Source organism: Phascolarctos cinereus, unplaced genomic scaffold (genome assembly GCF_003287225.1).
Source record: "Phascolarctos cinereus isolate Bilbo 61053 unplaced genomic scaffold, phaCin_HiC Scaffold_2;HRSCAF=192, whole genome shotgun sequence".
Taxonomy (NCBI): Eukaryota; Metazoa; Chordata; class Mammalia; order Diprotodontia; family Phascolarctidae; genus Phascolarctos; species Phascolarctos cinereus.
This window is the reverse complement of record NW_027555625.1, coordinates 52,651,627-52,663,953: the sequence shown is the minus strand read 5'-3', so window position 1 is coordinate 52,663,953 and position 12,327 is coordinate 52,651,627. Positions and strand designations below refer to the sequence as shown.

The window sequence follows — 12,327 nt, the reverse complement described above, 5'->3', positions numbered from 1 at the left end:
ACCTCCTTGGTCTTCATAACCTGGGTACCCAAGAGATCCCTGAAGTCAGAAATTAGATGATTTCAGTAAGGACAGAGGCTGGGGCCAGGAGACTGGAGCCTACTGTCAGCTACAGGTTGTAGGATAAGTGAGGTTGCCTGCTAAATGATTAACAAAATCTGGTGGTGGCAGCATGATATGACAGAAGGGACATTGCTTGGACTGGGAGAACTGGATTCAAATTCTGCCTGTGTAACTCACCTGCATGGGGCAAGTCACTGCCCCTTCCCTGAAGCAGTTTCCTCATCTCTAAGATGAGGGCTTGGATCAGGTAATTTGTAGAGGCCCTTTCAACTGAAAAAAATTCTATCATCCCCCTCAGTTGGATCAGAATGCCTTGGGCCATCTCAATTTTCACCAGGAAAGTCAAAATGGGAGTGACAGCTCCCCCAGACCATACAGAATGCAGACTGTAAAACAGGAACTAGAATCACTGAGTCTTTCTTTGCTGTATGGGCAATAGACTGGCCCCCTCCACGCTGCCCGGAGAGAGTACTCCTCCCATTCCCTCCCACCCTGTTCAGCCCCCTCCTCCATGTTCACTGTCCGTGATATGCACTGATCAGAAGCAAGATTCTTAGCATTTTTTCCATTTTCTTTGCAGCCAAGAAATTCACATTTTGCAGGAAGTGAAACTGAGACCCAGCTGAGGAACAACCCAATTTCTGCAGGTAGGTTGAGCCAGCCCGCTGGAATTTGAGGGTTGTCTGTGGAAGTTGGCAAGGCTCACTAACCTTCTGCCCAGAGATGTCCCTTAAAGAATTGTGAGCTGGGGACTCAGGAAGAGAGGAAAGAGGAACGTTAGGGAGGGTGGAACTTCACCCTCCCTTTGGCCTCCCGACACACTGTAGCCTCCTTCCTCAGCCACCCTCCTCAGCTTCCTGGGCTGCCTCTCTGGCCTAAGCTAATTGGAGCTGCCAGCTGACTCCCTGAGAGAATGCTTTACACTTAGTCTCTGCTCATCAACAGGAGGCCCAACCATTCACACAGTCCAAGCTTTGAGGAGGGGCCAGCTCGTGGAGCAAAGTGATTTTTTCACAGCCCAGCCAAAGGCTTCAATTCTGAGACTTCTGTTTAACCTGCCCAAATGTTATCCTGAATCTCAGTTCTGAAGCAGCTGGCTAAATTAGCTTTCTGTACACTCGCCCCAGTCATAATGGACCAGTTTGTTTCACTGAAAAACCCCTCTGGGCAGAGCTGGTTGAAAACCAACAAACAAGATTCCTTTTTCCAAGATCCTTCCTTTTTCTCCCCCCCTTTAAAGTGTGCTCTCTGTAGTCTGATTCTTTCTCTGAGGACCCTACCTGCTATTGCCCTTCTCGGATGAGGGGAGACTGCTGGCCCCTTTCATTGCCCCTTAGCAGTCTTTGAGAGACATCGGAGGAGCCCACCCCTTCTGCTTATCTCCCCTTTTCTTTGTTGCTTTCCCCTTCCCGCTGCCTCATTAGGGGGTTCATTTACATGAAAACAGGCTATTTAGTTCCCGGAGAGTTGGCCTTCTCTACTCATGGGTCTCTCCTGAGGTCACCATCCTTTGCTTTTGCAGGGAGAGCTGCAAAAACCTATCTTGGGCATCACCGATGTTATTAGTGACCATGCCAGGCAAGATAAGGGTCGTTCAGCCAGGGGCAGCAGGGTGAAAAAAAAAACCCAACTTCTGCAGGGATGAGGAAGGAATTTTCCCCTAGTGGGAAGCCTCACACAATTAGCCACTTGTGTACTTGGGTTGTTTTTTTGCCTGTCCTTTGAAATATGAGGCCTGGGCCACTGCTGGAAGCAGGATGTCTGGTCCAAGATGCTGAATGGAAGACACTAGATCGGATGGGCCAGTTCCTCATGCTGGTGGAGCCAAGTGGGCAGTGCAAAGCCAGGTGTGAGTCAGGGCTGCTCATACAACCAGATCTCAGTGAGTTTGCAATGGGAATTTTCCATGGGGACAGGAGGAAAGGCCCCCACCGTCACCGCAGCAATAATCTGATTGGGGCATGGAGTAACTGTCTCCTAAAGGCAAATTTCAGCGGAGATTTTTTTGACGGTTTTCCCCCAGCATGTTTTGGTAGCTTTGGGGTGGATGTTCATTTGTTTTTTGGCTTGATATCACCTTTCATTTGGAGTACTAGAGAGTGGAGGATGGGTAATGGAAACAACATGGAAAATGGAGAGGGGAAAAGGAGGCAGCCAGGTGGTACAGTGGGTAGAGCAGCAGCCATGGAGTTAGGAGGACTTGAGTTCAAATCTGGCCTCCGACACTTCCCGCTTACTAGCTATATGACCCTGGGCAAGTCATTTAACTCTGATTGCCTCACAAAAAAAAAAAAGAAAGAAAATGGAGGGGGTAGAATATTCACCCTCCCTCCCCATTTGGTAGCTTCACTCTATGTCATTTCTCAGCCCCTGAGTGGTTTATAGGCTAGAGCTTCCCACAGGAAAGAGATTCCATGCAGGTACATGGACCAGGACATGAGAAGTCACAGAGTGCTCTCTAATGGGAGTCTAACCACAGGCAAGTCATCATCCCTTCAGGTGGGCCAAAGCCACTTCCCAGGGACATCAGCATCTGAAGGAAATGGGTACATTGAACAGCGAAAAACTAGGAGTTTCTTATAGACATTTCTACAGTCTCTTCCAGCTCCAAATCCTATGACTGCAAGACCACAAATCTCTCCTTATTTCAACTCCGTGACTTGGAAATCACTCATGCCTATGGTCTTTGAACCTTTCAAGCTTCCTCAAGACAGGGACTCAATGTTCTCTCACTTTTTTCTCATACAAAGGGAGGCCTGGAATGGTGTAAAGGGCACTGGACTTGGGCTTCTACTAATAGCAAAATCTCCCATTCATATCATGCAAAAGGCTTTCCCTACTTCAACCCCATGAGATAGATAGCATACAAGTTAATTTTATACATGAAGAAATTGAGACAAAAAGACTTGAAGCAGTTTGCTCTCAAGTTAATTTTATACATGAAGAAATTGAGACAAAAAGACTTGAAACAGTTTGCTCTCGATCACACTGGTAGTAGGTATTTAAAGTAAAATATGAACCCAGGTCTGCTGCTACATTCTCTCCACTATGCTATATATTAATTATAGAATCATGGACTTTTTAGAACTAGAAAAGGACTTTAGAGTAGTGATATCAAACTCAAATAGAAACAGATCCCTGCATCCTCATGTTGACTTAGAAAACCACAAATTAGCATTATCTATGTTGTATTGTTTTTTTTTCCAATTTATTTCCTTAAACATTTCCCAATTACATTTTAATCTGATTCTCTGGCAATCTTTAGCCAGAGTTTGACACCTCTGCCTGTCACCCATCCTCACATTCAACCTTCTTAGCATAATCTACAGAGACACCTAGGCTCAGGGTGGGAAATGACTTGCATAAGGTCACACAGCTAATTTACACAGGGCAGACATTCAGACCTAGATCTTACGAAGCCAATTCGTTTCCCTTGCAATATGCTATAATAATAGCTAGCACTTATATACCATTTTAAAGTTTGTAAAGCACTTCACAAATATCTCATTTGCTCCCCATAACATCCCTGAGAGGTAGATGCTAATATTAGAGATTTTACAAAGGGAGAAACTGAGGCTGAGAGATTGAGATTTCCCCAAGGTTACATAGCTAGCAAATGCCTGGATTTGAACTCAGGTCTTCCCGACTCCAGCACCACCGAGCTGATGAGCTCCCCTACTTGCTAGCTAGGGAATTCATGGACACCTGAAACAAACAAATGGCATCCAAGAATCTTTTAGCTAATCATTTCAATCTGCTTTTCAGAATCAGATGATGGGCTTTGTGACCTTGAACAAGTCACTTCTCTCAGAACTCAAATCTGATAATTCACATGTCTTCAGGTCTGATTTTCCTGCTCTGGAAAATGAAAGGGTCAAACCAACTGCTCCCCAAGGTCCAAGGTTGACCTTCTGTGTTCTAAGGTTCCTTCCAGTCCCAACATTTTGTTCCATGGCCTCTGAATAACTAGCTTACTAACTCTTAATCATGTCTAGTTCCATTGGGGAGAAAAAAACCTAGAAGAATATGCATTAGACTGTGACTTCCGGAGGGAAGGAACTATGTTTTTGCCTTTCTTTGTAACCCCTTCCCCCCTCAGCATCAAGCATAGTGCGTGGCACATAGTAGGTGCTTAATAAATGTATGTTAGCTGACCAGCTCTAAGACCCAGAAACAAAGATCACCAGGTCCAAACCTTCTAGGATTTGGAGAGAGAGAAGAGACCTCTTTCTCTTCTACTTCTGTTAACACTGACACCCCTGAGAGAGTCTTACAGCTGGTAGCACCAAGGCCTGGAGTCAGGAAGATCTGAGTTCAAATCCAACCTGAGATTTGTGACCTTGGGCAAGTCACTTAACTTTTGTCAGCTAATAATAATACCTGAGACAGTATTTGAATTCAGGTCTTCTTGACTCCAAGTCTGACATGGTGCACTTTGCCACCTCTCAAGGGCTTTCTTTATTCCAGCAGGTCTGCTGTTCCACCTTCTACAGGAAGCCTTCTCCAACCCCTCTTAATTCCAGTGCCTTCCCTCTGTTAATTATTTCCCATTTGTCCTGAATACAGCTTGCTTTGTATAGATTTGTTTGCGTGTCATCTCTCCTATCAGATTGTAAGCTCCTTGAGGGCAGGGCTACTTTTTTTTGCCTCTTTTTATATCCCTAGTGCTTAGCACAGTGGCTGGCACATAGCAGGAGTTTAATCTATGTTTACTGATTGATTGATTGAACAACAAAGATGGAAACAGTGATAAGACTGCAACTGCATAAGGAAGATGGGCAACAATAGCTTGTTCCATTACCAGAGTGGCCAATTATCTTTTCAGAGAATCCCAGAAGGTTAAAGCTAGAAGGGACCTTAGACATGATTCTCCTTCAGCCTCCCCATTCTATAGGTAAAGAAACTGAGGTACAGATGAGAGTGACTTGCCCAAGGCCACTCTCCAAGTCAGTAGCACAGCTGAAATTTGAACCCAGATCTCCCATCCAACTCTTGGCTCTGGGCTCTTTCTCCCACACTGTTCTGCACCTGTTTCCTTGTCTACGCACAAATGAGCTCATGCAGAGGAAGGGGTGCCATTTTCCTGAGTCTTTTCACACATGCCCTTTGAGTTCTTCTTCCTGACTGCTAAACCTCTGACTCTGAGTCACCCGTCAGGAGGCTGGGTAGCTATTTCCTCTGAACAGAGCAATAGTGCAACAGTCTACACGGCTTTTGCAGTGGGAGTGCTGCAGTGTTTCCTACCCGAGTGGTGAGAGAGGCTGACCTAAAAAAAAAGGGCTTCTTTATGTGGCCTAATGAGTATGGCTGTGATAATGTAGCTGCCTTTGGCCTGGCTTATTTTATTTTGGCAAAGAAGCCCTTCCCATTTAAGCAGCGGTAAACAGGCCTTACAGTTGAGGCTTCAGTCAGCATAAATGACTCGTTGTTGTCCAAGGGCAACCCATGAATGCCAAAGAGCTGTGTATGTGTTCATTTTGGCTGGAGAGACAGAGGCTGGTATCAGTCGGAGGCTCGTTTCATTGAGCAGAGTTGTGAAACCACGGAGGAATCCTAGAATGTCAGCCCAAACTGGCCAGCGGATTGGAGAAGCAGCCAGATAAACGGGCAGATCAAACCTCAGCTGCACCCCATTTTTCAAATGCAGCCCAAGAGAAATGAGACACTGCCCAGGACGCCTGGAGGGACCCTGCCCTGTGATTTCCCCAATGTGTAGATAGAGCTAGATCTGGAAAGGACCTGAAAGGTCACCCAGCTTAACCTCCTCATTTTGCAGAGAAGGAAACTGAGGTCCATAGACACAAGGCAGCTAAATGATAAAGTAGAAAGAGCTCTGGGCCTGGAGTCAGGAAGACCCAAGTTCAAATCTGGCCTCAGACACTGTATGACCCTGGGCAAGTCATTTAATTTCTGTCTGCCTCAGTTTCCTCATCTGTAAAAAATGGGAATAATAATAGCACCTACATCCCAGGGTAGTTGTGAGAATCAAATGAGATAATATATGGAAAGTGCTTAGTAATCCTTAAAGTGCCACTTAAATGCTCATTATTATTATTATGACTACAGAAAGTGCCTTAAGATAATAGGTAAGTGTAGATTCCAAATACAAGGACAGCCTGGTAGGTTAGAAAGTGTACTCACTGTATTAAGTCACAAGGCACGAGTTTGAGTCTTAGACCCTGAGCAAGCAGCAGTAAGCTAAGTAGTAAGTGGTAAGCAAGCAATTGAATTTGGGCCCAATTTTATTAAGACTCAGCTGCTGGGGGCAGCGAGGTGGTACAGTGGTTAGAGTGCCAACCCTGGAGTCAGGAGGACCTGAGTTCAAATCTGGCCTCAGACACTTACTAGCTGTGTGACCCTGGGCAAGTCACTTCACCCTGATTGCCAAAAAAAAAAAAAGACCCAGCACTGCTTATAAATACTCTTAGTTCTTATTTACTGATGCTGGAATACATGGAACAGGAGTGATTTGAAGCCAGATCCTGGCAGCCTGTGTGACAGAATATGGAGCAATTGTTGAGAGTGCAAAGAATGGACTGGAGTGAATGGTGCAGTTTTAGTGACTGAACTGCTCTGGGATGCTGGTGGTATGAGGCAGTCAACATTTACTAAGTACTCACTGTATTCCAAACACCAGACCAAACACTGGGGTCACAAAGGCCTTCGAGGAGCTCACATTCTCATGGGAGGACAACATGAAAATAACTATGTTCATACAAGAGAGATGCCATGTAAGAGGAAGGAAATCTCAGAGGGAGGCACTGGCTGGGAAGGGGGGGCCTGGGAAAGACCTCCTAAAGAAGGTCAGATTTGAGCTGAGCCTTGACGGTTAGTAACCGGGGGATATAGGAAGCAGAGATAGATGAGGAGGGAGAGCAAGCCAGGCATGGCGGACAGCCAGTGCAAAGCCATGCTGACAATCAAGAGTCATGGACTTTTTTGTACAAGAAGACGTAATAGTCGGATCACAGGGCACTTGGGGGAGAGCAAAGTATAAGAAGGCTGGAAAGTCAGGAGGGGGTAGGTTACAAAGTTCTTTACGCATCAAACAATGCATTTTATATCTGATCCCATGGGTAATAGGGAGCCATTAGAGGTTATTGAGAGAGTGACATGGTGAAACATGAACTTGAGGAAGATCGCTTTGGCAGATGATCGGAGGGTGGATTGGAGTGTGGAGAGACTGAAGGCCAGGACACCAACCAGAAGATGGATGTGACTGTGCGGCAGCTGAGGGCAGTGTGTGACAGTGCACATTGTGACAGAGAGGGATTCGTTTTGTATCTATTTCTCCATCTCTATCTCATCTCATATACAACGTAAGGGCCTTAAAGACTGAGACTGTTTCATTTTTGCCTTTGTATTTCCTGATTCTTAGTACAGTGCCTGGCATACAGTAGGCACTTGATAAATGCCTGTGGATTAATTAATTTACTGTATCCCTTGGCAATTTGAGGAACCTCATTTGGAAGTTCAGATTGTCTCCACCCCATTCACCCACCCTTCCCTCTATCCATCCCTCCCTGCCTCAATCCATCCCCCTCTGTCTCTATCCATCCATCCCTTCCCCCATCCATCCATCCATCCAAGAAATGTTTTTTAAGAAGTTGTTGGCTATAGGGCCCTACGCTTAGGGCTAGAGAAAACACAGGGTTTGTTTAGAACAAAGCCCCTGCCTTTATGGAGCTTCCTGTCTACTTAGGGAGATGAGACAGAAACACCAATAACCGTAATCCCGAATGGCTCATGATAAGTGCATTTGAGAAGCAGGACCTCAAACGCTGCGTAGGGGAGCTATTAAAGAGCTAGAGACCAACTCAGTCAGTAACCATAGACTTGGAGTCTGTGTACTTAGAACAAATATAGTCCAGCAGTTAATGGCTCGAGATCTCCAGCTAACGGCTTCAAGTGATGGCTCTAGAGTTCAAAATGTCTGCACTGCACACAGTGGTAGTTCTTATGTGCTGTGAAAGCACAACAGAAATGCTAGGGAAACGGAGTCTTCTTTTTCATGATGGCTTTGGAGGTGGGGGGGGAGAAACTATTTGGGCTCTGATTCCCATTGGAGCCAGAGTGGTTCTACCCAAGGCAGTATTTCTCCAGACCAGCCTAGTACTCACGCTGCCAGGGACCTCTTCCCCACACATAGACCTGGCAGGTGTCAATGTTTGGCCAGCTGTTGATACTATGATATTACTGTTCTGTCATTCGAGCTGGCTTTGAAGGGAGGGGGGATGAGCCAGTGGCTGTTTTCAGAGAAAACTGCTTCATCTACAGGATGGCCACCCACCTGTAGTGAAAGGGGGCAGCAGGTAGGGCTCCCTCCTCCTCCATGCTGCCACTAGGAGTCCTGGGTGAGGCTTGAAAGGCTGATACAGCTCATTCATATAGTGATTCAAGGTTTTCAGACTCCTTTCCTCATAATGCAAGAGGCAGCCTTGGCATAGTGGCTACGGGACCGGCCTTAGAGCCCCAAAGATCTGAGTTCAAGTCTGGCCTCTGGCACATACTAGCTGTTGTGCCCCTGGACAAGCCACTAGGCCTCTCCATGCACCAGGAACTCAAAGTGCTGAGTACTCATAGAGGGAGTTCCCTCACTCATGAGGTCTCTCTGCCAATGAAATCAGACATCCAGGCCTTATCCTTTCCTCATGCCAAGGTTATGCAAATGTTATCATGACCATTTTTCAGACAAGAAAACTGAGGCTTAGATTGCATGACCTCGGATCATAAGATTTAGACGTGCTAGGGGCCTCAGAGATCATCTCATCCAACTCTTTCATTTTATAGATATAGAGAACTGAGTCTCAGAGAGAGAAGATGATAACCCTGAGGTCACGCAAGTCATAAGTGGCAAAACTGGGGTTTGAGCCCAGGTCATCTGACCATAGATCTGATGTTCTTTCCACTCTACCAGAGGTCACACAGCTAGCAGAAGGGTTGGATGCTTGAGATAAGAAGTTTCTGATTGTCCCCAGAGCTGTTTTAAACCCGGGTAGTCCCTGCAAAGCTTGAGAGATTCAGTCTCAGGAAATCAACCAAGGAATCACAAGATTAAGGTTATATAACCAACTTGTTGGGTCAAGCTTCTGCTAACTCACTAAGGAATAGTTACAGGAGGGGAGAGATGGTAAGGATCAGAGGACAGTGGAACTGCATCAAAGCCCACTGAGCTGGACCTTTACAGAATCCTCCCCAGAATTAAATGGCATTGCCTCACACCTACCACCTGTGAGGATGGGCTGGGCCAATAATATTCTCCCCATTTTACAGATGAGAAAATTGAGTCTCAGAGAAGCTCTGACTTGCCCACATTTTACCTAGCTAAGAGCCTGGGACTGAAACCTAGGCCTTCTGTCTCCAAGTCTAGTGTCCCTCCTAAAACAGCAGGCCATCTCTCTCCAGTAATCTCCAAGCTCTAATGCTCTGAACCTCTAAACACTACAATTATATGAAGAAACTAGGAGCGTAGGTCCCAAGGCAGAATTAGTATCAGCTCCCACAGCCTTAATGGGATCCATGTTTACAAAGGTCGGGGCTCACACTTTTCCAGGTGGTGAATTTAGAAACGACAATGATAATACTCAGGGATCTATAGTCTTTGAAGGTTAACAGAAGAAGGTTGACTTCTTTACATTGACTCCAAGAGGCAGATGGTTGAACTATGACTATGCCCATTTTACAGATTTTGGGCTCACAGATTTAGATTTGGAAGGGACCTTCAAGTTCATTTAATCCAACCCCTTTATTTGGCAGAAAAGGAGGATGGTACCTAGAAAAGTTAAGTGACTTGCCCAATGTCACACAAGCACTGTGTAGCAGACAGAATTTTAACTCAAATCCTCTGACTCCAAATCCAGTATGTTTTCCACTATACCATCCACTCAGATTCACAGAGGCAAACTGACTTGCTCACATCAAGCAAGTGGTGCCTGAATTTGAACCCAGTTCTTACAATTCCAACTCCAATGCTCTTTTCCCTACTCCATCCACACTGTGTCTCCTCTAATTGATATGGGCAAGAAGAGGGAAGAGGCAAGAAAGGGAAATGATGGAAACTCTCTGGTGGCTGCAGAGAAGATAATGACAGAATGATATGACCTGAAAGACTATCTAGATCTACATTCCCCAGTGTGCCTCCTTCTTTTCAGAAATGAATTAGTTTCCCCAAATTGTTTTTTTTTCCTCAATTTTTTTTAGCCTTTGTTATAGAGGATGGGCAGTTACATGGTGCTGCAGTGGATAGAGCACTGGGTTTGGAATCAGGAAGACTCGTTTTTCTGAGTTCAAATCCAGCCTCAGACACTTACTAGCTGTGTGATCCTGGGCAAGTCATTTCACCCTGTTTGCCTCAGTTTCCTCATCTGAAAAATGAGAAGGAAATGGCAAACCACTCCAGTATCTTTGCCAAGAAAACCTCAAATGGGGTCACAAAGAGTCAGAAATAATGAAAAACATGGCTGACTGAATAAAGGATAGTTCTCTGAGCAAGAGGAAAAGGATGGTGGTATTGAGAAATGAAGTCTAACAGTATAAAAATATTCTATAACTATAGTACCCCATCTCTGAAAAGAAGGAGGGGAAGTTCATTCTTATATCTCTGAGCCAAACTCTGTCACTATAATTATACCACACTCAGCTTCCATTTGTTGTAGTCTTCTTCCCATTTGACCATTGTTATGGTCATCATGTGTATATTGGCTTCCTGCCTCTACTTACTTCACTCTGCATCAGTCTATGCCAGTCTTCCCATGCCTCCCTGTATTCATATATATCAAATATGAAAACTTATATAAAGCACTTTGTAACCCATCAAATGCTTTAGAAATGCTATTATTACAATTCACAAATAATCCATTATTTTTTTATAACACAGTCCTATTCTGTTATATTCACATAGAGCAATTTGGTTAGCTGCTCTGCCTCCAATGGCCTCACCCCGTACTTTAGAGAGTGCTGATATGAGTCAGAAGACATGAGCCTTGAGTCTTGGCTCCACCTGTAACTAGCCATGTGGTCAGCATGAGCCTTCTCTAAGCATTAATTTTCACACACATAAAATGGAAACCATTCTTGAACTATGCACCTCACTCGTCTGTTTGGAGGAGAGCATTTTGTAAACCATAATATGCTAAAGAAAAGAGTTATTAAGGCTCTTGTGCCCCGGTGAGGCAATATGTAGAAAGGTGTTTTGTAAACACTAAAGCCCCATCTGATCCATGTAAGGACAGTAAGATTGAAATCTGTAAGGGACCTTAGTTCAAGCCCTTCATTTTACAGGTGGGGAAACGAAAGCCCAGAGAGAGGAAGCATATGTGTGTGATTACTCAGGATGTAAATAAGTGGCAGTCAGGATTTGAGCCCAGGGCCTCTGATTCCAAACCCGTTGGCCTTTCTTGTATAAAGGACGATAAAGATTAGTTGTTAGGGGACATCCAAAGAATGGAGGGGAAGCATGGGGGGAGAGCACTGCTGGAGGTCTGTAAATGGAAGATGAAAGTACAGGAGGCAGGGTCTACAGAGCTGAAGTTAAGACTTCCCCATTTGTGGCTGCTAAAGGCCGGCCCTCTGATGGAACAGGAAGCTGAGCTCTTCCTCCATTCCAACACCACCACCAAAAGGATGAGGAGGCTGCTGCAGGGCGTTAGACACAAGCGGCTTCTGGAACCCACGATAGCCCCACTCCTTCCTAGCCACATGCTGGGTAGAGGAAGAAGCCCCTCTACTGGTCAGCAAGTGGAATAGAATGGAAACTGGGAGACAAACAGAGCCTTGGAATGGGAAAGCTGGGAGAAACCTTCAATGGCAATCCCTTTCTTTCCCTGTGCTTGATGGTATGGACCATGCCAGGACAACCGGATGGAGCCCTGCAGCACAAAGGCCCTTTGTCCATGGCAGGTCAGAGGAGGCCTAGGCTGTTAATGCCAGAAGAGAGTTTAGAGAATATCTGCCCTCAATTGGCAGGTGAGGAAAGGGAGGCTGGAGGGGGGAAGTCATTTGCTCAAGGTCAGACAGCTGGAGCTAGAAACAATGTGGCCCCTTCTACTAGGCTAGTCACCCACCAGCACTCATTCATTCGATACGCATTTATTAAGCACTTGAGTGACAGGTACTGAGTTCAGGTACAGATGCCAGGTACTGAGGTTACAAAGACAAAAATGAAATGTTTCCTGCCCTTGAGGAACTTCCATTCAATTAAAGAAGCTTATACATGCATACATGCATGTATGCATGTATGTACATATGTATGTATCTCTAGGTATA

The 12,327-nt window shown here is 45.4% G+C and overlaps 1 protein-coding gene across 1 annotated transcript in view; it reads left to right on the top strand.

The window, feature by feature from the left end:
• Nucleotides 1-641: 641 nt before the first annotated feature.
• The window catches only part of ZNF469 (zinc finger protein 469), a 31,639-nt gene continuing 19,953 nt past the window's right edge, over nucleotides 642-12,327 (top strand). Inside the window, exon 1 of the mRNA XM_020989186.2 lies at nucleotides 642-710. The gene's annotated coding sequence lies outside the window, so the exon portion shown is untranslated. The remainder of the gene's footprint in view (nucleotides 711-12,327) is intronic.